This window comes from Callorhinus ursinus, unplaced genomic scaffold (genome assembly GCF_003265705.2).
Source record: "Callorhinus ursinus isolate GAN/ISIS: 27379988/994484 unplaced genomic scaffold, GSC_fseal_2.0 scaffold59, whole genome shotgun sequence".
Lineage (NCBI taxonomy): Eukaryota > Metazoa > Chordata > Mammalia > Carnivora > Otariidae > Callorhinus > Callorhinus ursinus.
The window spans coordinates 1,124,373-1,143,101 of record NW_027397121.1 but is presented as its reverse complement, the minus strand read 5'-3'; the positions used below and the strand labels follow the sequence as shown (position 1 = coordinate 1,143,101).

At 43.7% G+C, this 18,729-nt stretch overlaps 1 protein-coding gene across 4 annotated transcripts in view; it reads left to right on the top strand.

Moving 5' to 3' along the window:
- The first annotated feature begins 12,840 nt into the window (after window positions 1-12,840).
- DAAM2 (dishevelled associated activator of morphogenesis 2) overlaps window positions 12,841-18,729 on the top strand; it is a 140,040-nt gene continuing 134,151 nt past the window's right edge. For 3 of the 4 annotated variants that reach the window (XM_073884961.1, XM_025862540.2, XM_073884958.1), the window contains exon 1: window positions 13,521-13,684. The gene's annotated coding sequence lies outside the window, so the exon portion shown is untranslated. Of the gene's footprint in view, window positions 12,983-13,520; window positions 13,685-18,729 lie in introns of those variants that run through there. The other variant, XM_073884962.1, reaches the window with a different exon arrangement.

Here is an 18,729-nt window from a genome sequence, read left to right as displayed (position 1 = left end):
AATAGTATTCTATTGTATGGCTATATCATGTTATTTATTCACTCACCAGTTGATGAATATTTGGATTGTTTTCAGTTTTTGGCTATTACGAACGATGCTGTTAAGAACATCCACATATGTGTCTTTGTGGATATATCTTTTTATTCTCTTGGGTTTGTTCCTAGAAAAGGAATTTTTGAGTCTAACCATAAGTTTATATTTAAGTTTCTAAGAAACATGCTGACTGTCTTCCAAATAGGCTGCACCATTTTTCATTCCCATTATCAATGTCTGATGAGTACAGTCTCTTCACATCCTCACCAAGTTCTTTATTTTAATACCATTATAGTTAACATACAGTGTTATACTAGTTTTGGGTGTACAATATAGTGTGTTGTCTGTCTTTTTAATACTAGTCACTCTAGTGGATGGATAGAGGTATCTCATTGTGGTTTTAATTCTCATTTCCCTAATGACCAGTGATGTTGAGTACCTCTTCATGTACTTATTAGCTGTGTAACTCCTCTCCTAAAAGTCTATTCAAATCTTTTGTCTATTTTTAAATTGGGTTATTAGTCTTTTTCTGGTTGAGTTATAAAATTTACTTATATTTTTGGATATAAGTCCTTTATTAGATAAATGATTTACAAGTATTTTCTCTATATATGGCTTGTCTTTTCATTCCCGTAGTGTCTTTTGAAATGCGAAACTTGAAACTTCTAATGAAGTCCAATTTGTGACTTTTTTTCTCCTATGGATTATGCTTTTAGTGTCATATTTAAGAACTCTTTGCTAAACCCAAGGTCACAAAAGTCCTCTTATTTTTATTCTAAGAAGTTCTATAGTTTTAGTTCTTTCATTTAAGTCCATGATTCGAGTTAATTTTTTTTCATGTATATCTCCAATTTTTCAGCACCATTTGTTGAAAAAAAAATCCTTTCCCCATTGAATTGTTGGAAGTCAATTGTACAGAAATGTAAAGGTTTTTTTTTTTTTGGACCCTCATTTCTGTCCCATTGATCTATAATATAGATCGCATGTAGATACTATATGCCCATTCATATTCCAACACCATGCTGACTTGATATTGTAGATTTGTAGTAGGGTTTGAAGTCTGGTAATGTAAATCCTCCAACTTTGTTCTTCATTTTCAATTTTGTTTCGGTTATTCTAGTTCCTTTGTATTCTATATGAATTTTAAGAATTCATATAAAGCCTGCCAATTTGTTTCCTTTGCCCAAAACAAACAAATATTCAAACTTTGGTTAGATTTTGATAGGAGTGCACTGAATTTACACATCAATCTGGAGAGAAATATCATTTAATAATACTGAGTCTTTCAATCCACAAACACTTAGAAGTCTGCCCTTATCTGTGGTTTCACCGTCCATGGTTTCAATTACCCATGGTCAGTTGAAGTCCTGAAGCAGATGATCCTCCTTCTGACATATTGTCAATAGTAGCCTAATCCTATGTCATAATGCTTACATCATTCCCCTCACTTCATCTCATCATGTAGACATTTTATCATCTCACATCACCACAAGAATGGTGAACAGAGTACAATTGATATTTTGAGAGACCACATTCATATAACTTTTATTATAGTATATAGTTATAATTATTCTATTTTATTATTAGTTGTTGCTAATCTCTTACTGTGTTTAATTTATAAATTTAACTTTATCCTAAGTATGCATGTTTAGGAAAACACATATTATATATAGGGTTCAGTACTATTTGTGGTTTCAGGCATCCACTAAGGGTCTTGGAACATATCCCCTACAGATAAGGGAGGGTACTACTGTATGTTGTTTAATTTCCAAATATTTGGGGAGTTCCCATATTTCTTTTGTTGTTGTTTCATAATGTAATTCCTTTGTGGTCAGATATCATACTTTGCATGATTTCAATCCTTTAAATTTATCGAAACTTTTTTCGCCCAGTATATGGTCTTTGTTAAAGAATGTTCCAGGTCTGCTAAACAGAAATAGTATTAGAGAGGAAGATACTTCCTAATGATAAAATGGCTGCAGATTATAAAGCACACTTGAAATATTCTTCAGGAAAGACCATACACTAGGCCATAAAACAAGTATCAGTACATCAAAAAGATTGAAATCACACAAAATATGGTGTTTGACCACAAAGGAATTAAATTATAGTATCAGACAAAGTAGCCTTTAAGACACACACACATGTACATACACATACATACCAGATGTTAATTATGGCAAGTTGGTTGATAGAGCTGTTCAAGTCTTCTATATCCTTGCTAATTTACTGTCTAGTGATTTGATTACTATTATTATTGAATTTTCTATTTCTTCTTTCAATTCTGTTACTTTTTACTTGATGACTTTTGAGGTTCTGTAATTTTTTGTATCTTTCTGAAACATTGACTGTTTTATCATTATGAAATATTCTTTGCCTATAATACTATTTCTGGTTTTGAAGTATGTGTTGCCCAACATTTATATTGCCACTCCAGATTTTTTGTGGATGCTGTTTGCACAGTATATTGTTTTTCCAAACTTTTACTTTCAACCTGTTGTGTCTTTGAATCTAAGATGCTTTTCTTGCAGATGGTGTGTAGTTGATTCTACATGTTCATTCACATTTTATGTACTTATTTTTATGGTTGGATTTACATTGACCATTTTGCTATTTATTTCATTCTTTTCTGTTTGTTTCCTGTTCCTCCTTGGCAGCTTTGTGTGTGTGTTAAATAAGTTTTTAAGGAGTGTCATTTTAATTTCTTTTTATTTTAACTATGCTATTGGGATTATTTTGCTGGATTTAGAATTTATTAGTTAAGAATATTTTTCTTTCAGCTGTTTGAATATGTCATTTTACTGTCTTCTGGCCTCCATTGTTTCAGATGAGAAGCCAGCTATTATCCTATTGATACTCCTTGCATGTAATGAGTCTTTTTTCCCCACTTCTTTCAAGATTTTCTCTTTGTCTTGGCTTTGAAGAACTTAACTGTGATATGTCTAGGTCTGAATTCCTTTGCGTTTATTCCACTTAGAGTTTTTGAGCTTTTTGGATCAGTAGCTTAAGTAGATCAGTAGATTTTCATTAAATTTTGGAACATTTATGCCACCATATATTCAAGTTTTGGGAGATCTATTTCTATTTTTTCTCTCTTGGGACTTCCATTATATGTATATTGACACAGTTGATGTTCCACAGGTCTCTGAGGCTCCATTTGTTTTTCTTGTTTTTTTCTCTCTGTTCATCAGATGGGTCATTTCTCTTTTTAAAAAAAAATTTATTTTGCTTTTTTTTTTAAGAGAGAGAGAGTGAGGAGGGGCAGAAGGAGAGGGAGAGAGAGAATCTTAGGAAGGCTCCATACCCAGCATGGGGCCCAGCTCAGGGCTTGATCTCACAACCCTGAGATCATGAACTGAGCCAAAATCAAGAGTTGGACACTTAACTGACTGAGCCACTCAGGCACCCCCAGATTGGTAATTTCTATTCATCTATCCTCAAGTTCATTGATTCTTTCTTGTACCATCTTGAATCTCCTACTGAGCCTTACAATGGATTTTTCATTTTAGTTGTATTTTTTAAATCCAGAATTTTCATCTGGTTCTTTTTAAAACTATAATACCTATGTCCAGATTGAGAATCCCTATTTGTTCACTCATTGTTGTCACTCTTTCTTTTAATTTTTTAAAGATGGCTTTTTTCAGTTTAGTTTTAGTTTTCTTCTTTAAAAAAAAATTTAAGTTTTTACTAAACCCAGCATTTGAAGACACTCAGTTTCTATTGACTGCTTTTTTTTTTTCTTGCATATGGGTTACACTTTACTGTTTCTTTGTGTGGCTTGTAAATTATTTTTGTTGAAAATTAGACATTTTAGATGGCCTTTCATAGCAACTTTGGATTCTTATCCCCTCCCCCACACTGAAGTTTGCTGTAGCTGTTATGTTTGTTTGTTTTGTAACTTGCCTTGGCTAAATCTATGAAACCTGAAGTATATGGACACTGAAGTCTCAGCTCAGTTTTGTTTTGAATAGTCTTACTTCTATTTATAAAATTGGCTTCCCAAAGGTCACCTTGTGTCTTCTTAGTGGTCAGTCAGTGATTTCACAGAGCCTCAAGCCAGAACATCAAAGATTCTCATTATTCTTACCCAAAGTTCATCAGTTTTTGAAGTATAAACACCTCTCAGATTGTCATATGCATTTAGTTGATTTCCAGAAGGCTGGAATGTTATTTTTGTCAATTTAATCCAGATTTATAGTTGCTTTGGGGACACAATGTATGCTAATCTCCTTACTCAGCCATGGTTGGAAGTTTCTCCTTTGACAGAGAAATTTTTACTTGATTGGTGTAGTTGTGAAATGGCTTTGCATATATCAGATTCTTTTTCCTATGAGCCCTTTGGTGGATTCTTTAGAAATTACTCATTTGGGCTCCTGCAACTCCAATGATATGGGCTGTGCATTTTCCTCCTTCCTCTGCTTTCCCCCCACTTAGTTTGGTTTTCCAATGGTCCACTCCACATCAACTCTTGATATTGTGACCCCATAATTCTTCCAGGTAGTCCTCTTTGATAGGATCTAAAAAGGGCTCCTGGCTTACTTTCTCTCCCATGTGGCACACATATGGTCCTCAGGAAACATGTATTAATCCATGTCCTAGCAAGCTCAGAGAGTGCCAACCTTCCCAATAAAGGAACTGCTCTCCTTTGATCCACCATGAAATCAATTCATCATCTGTCTCCTGCCCTCTAGATTTCCAGGCTGGACTCCAACACTGTCCACAATTCCTGGCTTTGGGAAGCAGTCAGTGAGGTCCTTGACTCATCACCCTCAAGCTGTTCTCATTGTGGGGGTAAAGGGATGGAATTCTAGTGCAGGTCTCTCAAAGAAATCCTCCTCATAACATTCTTTCTCAACTTCCACACTTCCAGTTCTTTTTATAGGAGGGGGTTTTTGGAGGCATAAAACCAGTACCCAGATATTTCCTTTTGAAAATCTGCTTCTCACTCTGAAACATTATTTTAGAATTTCTTATCTATTGTATCTTGCTGCCTCATTAAAAATTCCAATTCAGCATCCTGTTACACTTGTGTTTATTTTTAGAAATATCTTACGGTCCCCTTCAGACTAAACAGTGTTTCTTAAAGTTATGGAATGTTCATAGATGTTATGTGAAAAATGGGTCCTGTGAGGAAATAACTTTGGGGAATACTGTGCTAAGCAAAGATAGGCAGATCTCTTTTTCTGCAGACCTTCTCAGAACCTTCAATATACTAATATGCATTGTATAATTCGAAGGGGGTGGGGCTCAAAGAATTTATCATTTTTATTTATTTATTTATATTTTTATTTATTTTTATTTTATTATTTATTTTATTTATTTGACCATGAGGAATTCTCCCCCTACCTCTTTGGCAAGCCATTTAAAGGGATTAGTATTTTGTGGAATACAGTTTGGAAATACTGGCCTGGAATTTACCAGCAAAAGGGACAGTATTTTCTTCTTCATCCAGGGAACTCCCCTAAGGCAGGAAATATGTTACTGCCTTTTACCTCCTGCTAATCACAACAATTCTGAAAGTTTCATGCAGTTCTATTTTTTTTTTAACCTGAATGTAGTAGATCTTGATTACATGGTGTCTCCATTAGACCAAATTACTTATTGATAAGAATCCCATCTTGCTCATCTTTGCATCTCCAAGGCTTACCACAGTGCTTGGCACCTAATAGGAATGAATGAACAAATAGCATTAGAGAAGGATTTCTCCTTCTCCTTGTCTTTCTTCTTCTCTTCCTCCACCTTCCCCTCCTCCTCCTCCTTTTTCCTCTTCTTTAAAGAAAGTAAGAAAAATCTCACCAGAGTCCCAAACCACATATATACAGCATCAAATACACCTATTGGGTGTCTATGAAACTCCCCAGTGTGGGAAAATCTGTACTTGTGCATATTTACAGGAGAATTCGTTAAGTGTGCAAACGTCCTGTGCTCTTTCCAAGGGAAACCAGGATGGGTTTTATCTTTCTTTCTATCTGTGTGTCTGATTGTGTACACACAGCTGAAAAGACAAGTTACTGAGAACTTTCCAAAAGAAATGAATGGGATAAACCAGATTGCCAAGTTACTGAGTGGTAATTAAGAACAGATTCCTAACATCATCACTTTGCCATTTTTAAGATATTTTCCTTTAAAAGACAAAACCACCAAATGATGAAACATGTCATGCTTCTCCTGAAGTCCCTTAGTTTTACACAAGTTCCTGCTCAGTTGTACACACATATATATGCCAGCCCAGAGTCACACATGCTTGGAGATTGTAAGCAGTCCCAAATTATTTTTCAATGGAGAAAAGTGTGTATGTGTGTGTGTGTGCGTGTGCTTGTGTGTGTGTGTGTGTGTGTGTGTGTGTTACCCATCCTTACTCTCAGTAGAGATCAGTGGAAAGATTCCTTTCTCTCACATTTCAAAATACAACTTTACCCTGAAGCTAACTGCAACACTTGGCCCTGAGCATTATTTTTCACAGGGTTTTGAGCTACTGAAAATGGGACTAGAATGGGAGTTTGTATGCCGTTGTGAGTGGGCAAGTATTCTGACTCCAGAAATAACATGAGCAGCTGTGGCTACTAGCGGGCATGGCCTTCCCCAGCCTGGGGACCTTAGGCTCCGATCACACATTCTGGGGTGGGGGTGGGGGCGTTGAGAAGGAATCTCACCCCCTTCCTTGCCCACTCAAGCACTCTGCACACTGTGTGATATTCCATCCTACATGTTGCCAGGTGCGGTGCCTCACTGGCCCTGCTGGGGGGCCACATACCAGATTAGACACACGCATGGCCTGCCTCGCTGTGGGGGTGGAGGGCTGCCGCCACCATGTCCCAGGATTGTGTGTCTTGTGGTTAAACACTTAGGGTTTTGACGTAGGCAAGGCAGCAGAGCCGACCCTCAAAGCCATTGCAAACAACCTGAGAAGGTTTCTCAAAAAATGTAGCCCTGCGCCTCGGAAGGAGACAGCTTTTATGGGGCAATTTTCCAATCGCTGCCTATTTGGTGTGGTCATGTCTGATTCCAGGGAAGTTTCTTAACTCCGGGCAAAGATGTTTGCAGAGAGCTGGATACCAGAAACCTGGTGAATTGTACATTAATGTTAAGTGCATTCTTGGTATTAACTAACACAGCAGCCGTGTGTGTTGGGGGTGGGGCGGGCAGGAAACGGGACAGGACAAAGAGTGGGACAAGCATATAAGAACAATGGCCATCTGTAAGGTACAAAGGTTCTGTAATTCAATTCTCACTTTGTACCATGGAGTTGATCCTCCTGTCAATCTGTATTTTTCAGAGAAGACAAATGATGTTCTTACTCAGCTTAAAAGCCAGAGCTGGGATTAGAAACCAGATTTTCCTGATGCCATATTTGGAGGCTTTTCTACTATGTACCACAATGAGGACCTGAACCATCCTTGAGCAGTTCATGTCCTGCTGATCCTTTCCAGGAAGAAACTGTGGTAGATCTGGACTTTTTCTCTCTTTAATTGTATCCTTGGATGTTACTGTCTGATAATAGAAGGCCAGGAGGCCTGTTCTAAACAAGGGAGAATTCATCCCTTATTATAAGTGAGAGAAGCGGGATGGGGCCTATGATCAAAATGGCTGATGTGCGACGTGTCCCTACTGAACTGGGTCCAGTTTAGAACAAGCTTCTTCTGCTTTCTAGGCATTAACAGTGCCCTTGATACAGAGTTTTGCACTTTCCTGATCAGAGCCTGGGCATCAGTGGGGTGATTCTGACAGCACACGTGGTGGGATCAGAGGAACCTCACAAATCAGTGGTCCTTTCCTTCCCAGTTTCAGAAGCACTCATTGGGGTAGGGACTTTCAATATGCTTTGCCTCATTTCAACAATCCTTTGGGATGCAATGATCTTCATCTCATGTTATTGATGAGGAATCTAGGATTCTCCAGAGAAACAAAACCAACAGGATGTGTGTGTGTGTGTGTGTGTGTGTGTGTGCATGTGCGCATGCATGCACAGATGGACAGATGGATTTATTTTAAGAAATTGGCTCATTGGACGCCTGGGTGGCTTAGTTGGTTAAGCGTCTGCCTTCAGCTCAGGTCATGATCCCGGGGTCCTGGGATCAAGTCCCACATTGGGCTCCCTGCTCAGTGGGGAGCCTGCTTCTCCCTCTGCAGCTCCCCCTGCTTGTGCTCTCTCTCTCTCCACTCCCCAATAAATAAATAAATAAATAAATAAATAAATAAATAAATAAAATCTTAAAAAAAAGAAATTGGCTCATGCGATTGTGGAGGGTTGAGAAGTACAAAATCTGATGGGGGAGGCTGACAGGCTGGAGACTGGGGAAGACTTGCAGTTCAAGTCTGAAGGCCATCTGCTGGCAGAGTCCTGGAGATCAATCTTTGTTCTATTAAGGCCTTCCACTGATTGGTTGAAGCCCACTCACATTATGGGGGTTCCCCAATTTAATTGTTAATCTCATCCTAAAACATCCTTATAGGACATCTGGAATAATGGCTGACCAAATATCTGGGCATTGTGCCTGAGCCATGTTGACACATAAAATTAACAATCACAAACACTAAGCTTCAGAGAGTTACCTGCCATGCTGATGTCACACAGCATTGAGAAGCAAGGCCGGGCATTTAACCAAGGTCTCTGATTCTAAGGAGTTCTCTTCATGATCTTCTATAGCGCATGTCAGTAAATCAGGGAAAGGGACATGTTATACATAGAGAGGCTCATCTTGATTAGATGGCATAGTCACTGGCTTCTCATTCATTCTCCAAAAGGTCTTCACTAAGTGCTACCAAGGTTCATGTGGTATAGACCAGGAGCTGTACCCCTGGGGAGTGAGCAAGGAGGAATCTTTGTGAAGCCTACTTCTCCCCATGAATAGGCTGAGTCTTGGAAGTACATGGTCGACTCTGGAAGCTGGAGCAAGCTTGGCGAACTGTTTGAGGATCTCTCAGTGAAGAGGCAGATTTTTCCAGATGAGCAGTGTGCTGCACAGAATGTCACTGTGTGCTCAGGGAACATGCCTGGAACATGTTGATGACTGACAGGTGAAGGAAGAAGGGGCTCCCTCCCTGGCAATCTTGAGAAGAGGAAACACTTCCCTACCTTAGAAATCAATGGTGGGGAGTGGGGTAGAGGGTGAAACACATGACCTCGGAAAGTCCCCTCCCACTTTGTGGACTCCTCAGGGCTTACCAGCTTCAAAAACAGCTCCTCGGCACTGAAATCCACATGTTTTATGAGCTTCTCCTGCTCCTTTTCCCAACAGAACCTGAGTAAGCTCACCTGGGCAGGGACAGACTTCCTTCTCCCAGACCTGGAATATTCTGTTACCCAGCCTCACTTCCCCTATTCCCACCCACCACTGCTAAGTGTCTGACCCTGTCCTACCTCATTTTTAATTCCTTCCTTTCTTTCACTTTGCCTGGAATGAGTTAATGAGGATATTGTAAAAAGAGTTAGTTCTAAAAGCAGTTGATGAGGATATTCTATTTCTCATTAGGTCTGTCACTTCATTTCTATTTGGAATGCCGCTGCTAATTTCCATGAATTATACTACATCTTCTTATGACTGTGGACAATTCAATTGGCCTGTGGCATGATTTTCAAGGGAGAATAGTCACATCATAGTTCCTGATACTAGAAATGAGTCAGTCATAAAAGTCTCTTCTGCCTTAGTAACTTTCCTGCGTCTTTTTTAAAACGATAATAATTAAAAATACATACCCTTTATTTAATCATTGCCACATGCTGGGCAATATGACAATAAATACTTGGGAAAGTGGGATCAAAATTGAGAGGAAAATGGTGGTTGGTGTATACATTTGGTTGTAGAAACAATGGTTGACTTTCCCCAAGAGCTTGTGGTGGAATTCACAAGAAAAGGTCAAATCATGGGACAGTCTATGACTCTCAGAAGGACAGCTGCTGACAAATTCCAGAACGGTGACATCTAGGTGAAGGAAGAACCAGGAACAGAAACCACACAAGGAAGTGGAAGTGATGGGAAGATGTCCCTGAGAGAAAAGAACCTCAAGAAAGGGGTGGTATAAGCATTTTAAAGGATGTGGGAATGAAGAGGGACAAGACCAATTCACAGAAAAGGTCACTGACTTTAGAAAGAGCAGTTGTAGGGATTCAAGACAGGATGCCAGAGGGGAGCTGGAAGGTGAAGGGGAATCCAGGAACTTAATTCCCTAGTGGACTGTGGCACTTTCCAGTTCCAGAATTTACTTGCAAACTGCTTCATCTAGGTTGAAATAAATAAAATTCATGTCAGCTTAGTAGGAATATGGATTCTTCATTGGATGTTTTTGTTGTGTTATTATAAAGATGTTGTGGAAAATCCACAGAATTGGATTCAGAGGAACTAGGTTAGCATTCAAGGTAACTTGTTTGCTGACTGTGTGACCTTGGGCAGGACAGTTATAAGATCTGGCTTCTCTTATATAAAAAAAAATGGAGGTTATAGCGATAACTCCCCAAATTGTGAGGTTCAGAGGAGCTATATATGTATAGGCTTTGAAAACTATAAAGAATTATGCCAGTGCAAAGTTTCATGTTAAAAATAATCATCATACCTGGGGCACCTGAGTGGCTCAGTCAGTTAAGCGTCTGCCTTTGGCTCAGGTCATGATCTCGAGGTCCTGGGATCGAGCCCCACATCGGGGTCCCTGCTCTGCAGGAAGCCTGCTTCTCCCTCTCCCACTCCCCCTGCTTGTGTTCCCTCTCTCGCTGTGTCTCTCTCTGTCAAATAAATAAATAAAATCTTTAAAAAAAAACATCATACCTATAAGCTAATGCTCAGGAATTGTCCCAATATTATATCTTGGTGAGTTGATCGAGACGTATCTGTAAGATTATATTTGGCTGTAAACAACAGAAGACTCAATTATAATTTTAACACATACGAGTTTATTTTTCTCACCTGACAAGAAGTCAGAGGAAGGCACAGTCACTTACGATGTCATCTAGGGCCTCAACTCCTTCTGCCTTCCTGTGCCACCATCCTCAAGTGAGTGGCTTTTGTTCTCAAGGTTACAGGATGGCTGCTGTGTCTCCAGGCATCATGTCCAAAAGATAAGAAATGGTGGAAGAAGGAATAGGGAGTGTCAAAAAGTTGTGGGGGCATGCCATCTGAATCTGACCTTTTCCTAAAAGAGTTTTTCTGGAAGCTGACTCTTACCTTCTGCATGCCAACTCACTGGCCAGAACTGGGTTTCTTAGCTATCCCAAGCTACCAGGGAGTCCAGGGCAGTGAATATTATAGACTTCCAGTTTCTTTAGTTGAGGAAGGCAAGGGAGAAGGGGGTCTGTCAATGGCTTTTGGAAGCCATTTCTTAGCAGAGCTCATCCTGCCAGGGGAGCCCTGATGTGAGGAAGGGGATGGAGGGAGGTGGCAGTGGGATGTCATGCTCAGGAGAGCAAACTGACAGCGACCAAACAGCAGGGCTGTGGGCCCTCTGCGGCTTGGACCAGAACATTCTGGCTGTCCCCCACCGAGAGGCTCAGCCCCAAGACTTGGCTCCTTCTGGCAATCAGCCCTAACCAGCTCCTGCCAAAGGGGTAAACACATTCCAACTCCTTGAATCCCTGCTGCACTATAACTGTGGCTAAGGCATCCCCCCACCTCTACCCCATCTGGGCTAATGGAAAGTTCACCAGAGTTGTGTTTTTTTAGTGATGTTTTGCGGTTATCCATGCTCCTTCCTATTAACGGGGAGTTGAATACCTACACATTTCTGTTATGGAACTACAGAAGCAATTTGTCCAATCATGTGAATCACATTTATGTTTATTCTCCAGTCTGTGGGAATCATGAAGGATAAAGCATTATACCTTGTTTTTTCCACTCTTGAAAGATGGTTCTTAAGCCAAGCCATTTTCTTAAGCCCCTTTAGCTGGGTGGAGGGACAGATGACCACTAGAACCCAGTCCTAAACACCTACAAAACTCTGCAAAGGTCATCACCTAGTGGGGGCACCCTTGGCTTGCACGCTACTGGGATTGGGGGCAGGGGAGGGCACAGAGATCAAATACTCACCCTGACCATGGTGCCAGTCATGGAGGACAAGCTTGTTCTTGACTGAGGCGATTTCCAGTGGAGTCAAGGAGATGGATCACCATCACATTTAAGAAAAAAAAATTAAAAGTAATTTTTTTTAAAAGTATGAATAAGAGCTATTGTAAACGGCTCAAACTCTGTATATAAGCAGTGAAGTAAGATGAATTGACTGGCACTGAGTTGAAAAAGCTATACAGAGGCAGGGAGTGTGGAAAGTAATTTAATAAAAATAAACTTTTTTTTTTTTTTTTTTATACATACACACTCCCAAAGAAGAAATGGAAAAGTTGTCAGGGTGTGGACCGGGGCTTCTAATTAGCTGTTCTGGTCTGCCTGATTTATCTCCGTCCTTGCCCCAGCACCTTCCTCGGACTTCTGGTCCCCCGGAGGAACACTTTGGGGAACGAGAGGCATCCCCCAGCACCTGACCCCCCACGGCCGGCTCAGACCAGGTCTTCTCGCCCCTTCCCCAGGGGAGCAGCCCGAAACCCGCTGCCCAGGTCGCCACTCTTGCCTCCTTGACCCTCCCTTGTTTCCCAAACAGAGGGAGCCCTGAGAAGGCTCCCTGCCAAAGCTGGAAACAGCTACCCTCATTGTCTGCCTCGCCCTGCCGGCCGCGCTCGCCCTTCCTCCCTCCCCTCCTTTCTGCCTGAAAGTGTGAAAATTACAAATCCCAAGGAACTGCAATCAGAACTCTACCTAGGGAACGTTCAGAGGATCTTTGCCATAAATATCCCGCTCCAAGACGCCTGACGTCAGAGCGGGGCGGGCGGGGGCGCGGGCCGGCCGGGCGGGGAGCCGCGCCGCCCCGCTCTCGGAGCCCGGGGGCGCCCAGAGGAGCCAGGGCGAGCGGCGGCCGGCGGCGGCGGCTTCGGGGCTGCGGGGAGCGGCGGCCGCGCCATGGGGTCCTCGGAGTAAGTGCGCGGCCCTGCCTCTGCTCCGCTTCGCGCCGGGCCGGGCCGGGCGGGGCGGCGGGCGCTTTCTGCCGGCACCTCCACACTTCTCCCCCCCACTCCCCGCTTTCTTTGCAGCGCTGAAAGGGGACTGGAAAGGCGGCCGCTCCGCAGCAGGCTGCTTGTTTTGTTTCTGCAAAGTGTTTGCAGGAGCCACCGGTCTTTGAGTGGGCTCCCGGGGCCTGTGTGCGTGTCTGTGCGCGTCCGGGTGTGATTTGCGTGTGTGTCTCTGTCTGTCTGTATTGGCACATCTGGACACAGGAAATGTCTTTGGAAAACTTAGGGAAAAAAATGTTTTGTTTTTTTTGTGTGTGTGGCTTTGAAATCTGATTCCTTGTTGTCACAAGTGGACGAACATAGACGGTATCCCCCAAACTGACAACTTTTTGGTGGTGGCTTTTCCCGGCTCAGCTTGTGCCCAGCCCCAGCTCCCACTTGCAAGTCTGGCCTCTGGCCAGCAGGCAGGGCAGAGGGAGCGGGAGGTTCTTGCTCTCAGCCGCAGTGGGACCTTAGGCGAGGGGAAGGAGCATCCCAGAAAGGGGGTCCTGACTCTGGGGACCTCAGCACCTGCCGCAGCTGCCCAGCCTCCTGCTGGGGCCCTGACATCGCCAGGCAATGGGACTTTGACTTAACTGAGGAAGGAAGGATCCGGTCTGGAGGCAGGTAATTGTAAGGAGGTTGAGGAGGAGGAGGCTGCGTTGGCCAGGACACTGGGGTGCGGTGGCCAGTCCTGCCCCGGGAGTCGGAGGGATGCGTCTGCCACATGGGCCCACCAGGAGGAACGAGCCCGGTTCTCGGGGAGCGCTGCGGTGCCCCAAACAAGATGCAAGCTCCTAACATAAAGAGACATGTCTGAACTGTGGAGTGGAGGAAGGGGGGTGGTGGGAGAGAGGGAGAGAGATTTTTATCAAAATTGAACACAGATTGCTGAGGCCTGGGCTTGATTTAACTCTTCTTTCTCTGCCTTGGCCACTTTTTCACGGCTCTGTGGTGGATTTGCAAAGTTCCTGGGAAGGTAGGAAGGAAAATTCCCCTCTCCAGGAAAGAGTCCCTGGCGGTTTTCCTTAAAGTCTCCATGGGAATGAAAGCAACTTCCCATCTTTCAAGAGTTTAGTTTTGTGTTTCCCCTCTTCCGGGTTTGGTGTCAGTTTCTTGGATTTCTCTGAAAAGTGGGCTGCTGGAGGGAGTGGATTTTCCCTAGGAAGTAGAGGGGGGATTGTGCTCTCAGAGTGGGCGGAAGGGGGTGCGGGCTGTAGGGCTCGGCTAGCCCTGAATTGCCCCATGCACGGTGCTGGATGTCAGTAGTTGGACCCAAGAACCAGGGGCCACCACAAAGAGAGCCCTTTCCGCCTTGCCTTCACGGGGTCTCTGGTTTTATATTTTGCAATAGAGCCACCCTACAATGTTTGGGTGGGAGGAAGATTGCCGGACTCTCCCTGTGTCCTAGAAAAATGAAGGAATGAAGGGACAGGGAGGACATCTGGATATAAGAACGGACCCACAGGAAGTTCGAGATTCGGGGTGGATTTTAGAACTTATACAAATTGACCCCTGGGGAAGTGGTGTAAAAGACTGATTAGACAGCACTGTCAGAAAGGCTCGTTTCACTTCGGAAGTTGTGTCTTCAACTTGAATGTTATGAAGAAGAGAGAAACCATCCCAAGGGCAGTGTAAACAAAAGTACGTGTAAACAGGGCTAGCTGGGTACCTCGAGATGCACGTGCAGGCACATGTTTATGCCTTCGTGGCTGTGCGGGGACGGTCCTGGCCTCGGGCATGAAAGCACAAACAGCCCATGTCTCCTCTGTGCTGGGAGCTGCAGCCGACTCCTGTTTCTTCCTTACAAAAGACAACTGTGCTATTATTGTCTTGCTGCCCGCTCCTGTCGCATGTTCTGGCTCCTAACTCCCAGAGTTTTCAGAGCTTTTCCCCCAGACCCTGGATGCTGAGTGAATACTCGTGCCCCCAACAGGACAGAAAGAGGAGAGAAACTTCTCCTGGGCCTTAGCACTCAGAAGAAAGTCAGGAGTTCAGGAAGCGGGAGGCGGAGAGGGCAGGACCAGTAGGAAGGCCTGTGAATGTGTTTTCTTTTGGTGAGTGTGGGGGAGGTGGAAAGCCTACTGCTTTCTGTGGGAACATGTTCTCTCCCCAGTCTGCTTTCCCAACCCCCCGCCCTCAGAGTTTTCGAAACTAAACAGGTTAAACTCTTCCTCTCACCAAAGAGCGCTGGACCCAGGGGTAAAGAAGAGGGCGAGCCTAAAGGCAGGTGGTCGGGAGGCTACAAAGATAAGCAATGAGGCAGACTCTTGTTTCTTTGATTTTAGTGGAGCCAATGGAAGTGCCAGTTTTAAATGTTCCCACTCATTCCCCCTACATGCAAATAGAAGGCTGAAGACTCGGGAACACGGGGGACCCACAGGAGGCAGACTCTGAGAAACACTCTTGTCCCAGGGAGGGCTGAGGGCAAGAACTGGGCTTGCAACTCTTTCATCATGTGGGGTTTCTCTGGAGCATCCATGGGGTTCTGACCTTTCTGGGTTTGCTCTGGGAGATGTGTCACCAACTTCAGACCCAGGTCGGGTTCCCAGGCCACTGACGCTTGGGCTGATCTCATTGCCTCTTCTGTCAGCTCCAGCGTCTGGCCTGCTCTTGGGTTATCTCTGAGACCAGCATCCTCAGGCTCTCTCCCAAAGGTCCGAAGGGCAGATGCACCTGGCAGGAAGAACAAGTTGGCTTTGATAACAGAGGAGCTCCCACAGCCAGAGTCCTTCAGCTCTGGACTTCAGACACACCCCAGCACAGCGGAGAGAGTGTGGACCTCAGAGAAGATGGCCCTGGGAAAGAATTAGGAACCTGGGATATATAGTACTTATTCCTTCTGAGCCTCAGCTTCCTCATCCGTAAAATGGGGATAATGACCTCACAAGGTTATTACACAAATGATATTTATGCAAAAGGACTAAGAACAGAGCTAGCGATGTTGTGGGTCCTTAAATGAAGGGAATAGCATCATTTTATTTCTTCATTTTTCAGCCATCAGGAGTCCATGTGTTTTGGAAAGGACCTCTCCCCAAATCTAGCTACAGGTTTTCCATTATTGTAGGCCAGTGGGTGGCAGTCCCACGGCTCCAGTCACCCTCATTTCCTCCCTCTAGAGAAGGTGACCAGTGGGGATGATCCGTGAGCATGCCTGGTCTGTTACCTTGAGCAGTGTGAAGAGGTGACAGGCATCCTGGGTATTTGGCCTGGAAACCACTTTTGTGTTGGAGATCTCTCAGGAGGGAGGATGGCAGCCGAGCAAGTGGTATATGTCTGGTGGGGGTGGGACCAGAAGTTCAAGAGCTAGGTGAGTCTCGAAGAACCAGCCTGAGGTCCGAGATCGGTTAGGCAGCCACTGCTCCTCAGGGTGCTCGAGTCAGAGTAAGGGGAGACTCTGATGGGTTGTAAAGTACGGAAGCTATCCATAAGTATCTCTGGTGTGTATGGGGTGGGGAGGCAGCCCCCGATTGATACACTGTCTCGGGCAGTGGCTAGTCTGACAGACAGAAGGAGCATCGGATGCTGGAGAGAGCAGCTGTAGGTTCTCCTGGCCCATCTCAGAGCTTCTAAGTTATCCATCAAGTTGACATTTAAGATGTTGAAGGTCACATTTGTTTCTGTTTTGTTCAAGCTCTCTCTTTAACCATGGCCTGGGATGACTTTTCAGCTTTTAAGAGGCTCAGCCCGTGGCCAACATCTCTTGAGATGGCCCAGATTGGGGGTCAGTGAATTCCTCACTCCTGGCAGTATCTAGTTCTCCAGCTCCTTTCTCACATTTTTTGGTTTGTTTGTTTGTTTGTTTGTTTTGTCTTTCATTATGAGGTTATAAAACTGCACTGTCAGGATGCTATGCAGAGAGGGAATGATTTTTCTTTGGACTTGTGTGTGTCATTCTGCCAGTAATGTGCAAGGTTTATCAGACTAAGGTCTTAGCAGGTGTTGTGGGGTTCTTTCTGGGGCTCCCATCTGCAGAAAAAAAAGCAAAGCAAAGAACAAAAAGTACCCGGAAAATATCAACTTTAGGCAGTTTGGTATCTCTTTGGGTCCTGGCCAGAGCAGAGCTGAGTTATCTGTAGGATGCCTCGCGGTTCTGTGGAAGGAGGCTCAGAATCACGTAGATTCAGATTTGAGTTCAGCACCAGCAGGTCACAAGGTTTTCATCTTTTCTGATCCTTCTTCATCTGTCAAATGAAAACAATGACTCTTCTCACTTCCCAGGCTTGTTCTGAAGATGAGACGCAATAATATATGGGTAGGATCTAGCAAACTACACAGTGCTTCTCAAAATGTTAGTGACTTATCCCCCTCTGGTTCTAAGCTCAAGAAAGTACATGGGTTTGGACATTTGTCCACAAGTCAAAGCAAATAAGCTACTTATTCAAGACTTAACAGCAGTGCTCAAAGTTCAGCTAATCTCAGGCTAGAGATGGAGACCTTTAATACAAAAGTGGGGCGGCACAGGTCCGTGTTCCCCATGCCAAACAAACGGCAGCCCCATGTGATCCTCTATGGGAAGAAAGGAAAGGCCACCAACTCACTGACCCACGAACTCGGGCTATTAGTGAACTCTCCATAGAGCGTGTTTTAGAAATCCCAAATGCGGTCTTGGTTCAAAGAATCAAAGTCAACACTGGGGAGAGAAATCATTGAGGCAGTACCTAACATTGAGACCGAATAATAATGGCACGATGACAACAGTACCTTACCTTTGCGTAACAGCCTACAGTTTGAAAAGCATGTGGCCTCATTTCATCCTTAGAACAATCCTATGAGATTGGCATTGACCATATTTTACAGCTCAAACTCTTAAAAGGGCTTAAAAGACTTACCTTATTTCCCACAGTAAGTGAGTGGAGGAAATAGAGGAACAGCTCCCCAGGCAATGGGGCACAACCCTGGCTGCTCTTTAGAATCACCTGGGAAGCTTGTAAAAGTCTCAAAACCTGGGCCCACCCCAGACCAATTAAATTAGAATCTGTGGGGAGTGGGGCCCCAGGCATGGATAGTTTTTTTTTATTTTTTATTGTTATGTTAATCACCATACATTACATCATTAGTTTTTGATGTAGGGTTCCATGATTCATTGTTTGTGCATAACACCCAGTGCTCCACGCAGAATGTGCCCTCTTTAATACCCATCACCAGGCTAACCCATTCCCCCACCCCCTCCCCTCTAGAACCCTCAGTTTGTTTTTCAGAGTCCATCGTCTCTCATGGTTCATCTCCTCCTCCAACTTACTCCCCTTCATTCTTCCCCTCCTGCTATCTTCTTCTTTTTCTTTTTTCTTGACATATGTTGCATTATTTGTTTCAGAAGTATAGATCTGTGATTCAACAGTCTTGCACAATTCACAGCACTCTCCATAGCACATACCCTACCCAATGTCTATCACCCAGCCACCCCATCCCTCCCACCCCCCACCACTCCAGCAACACTCAGTTTGTTTCCTGAGATTAAGAATTCCTCATATCAGTGAGGTCATATGATACATGTCTTTCTCTGATTGACTTATTTCACTCAGCATAACACCCTCCAGTTCCATCCACGTCGTTGCAAATGGCAAGATCTCATTCCTTTTGATGGCTGCATAATATTCCATTGTGTATATATACCACATCTTCTTTATCCATTCATCTGTCGATGGACATCTTGGCTCTTTCCACAGGCA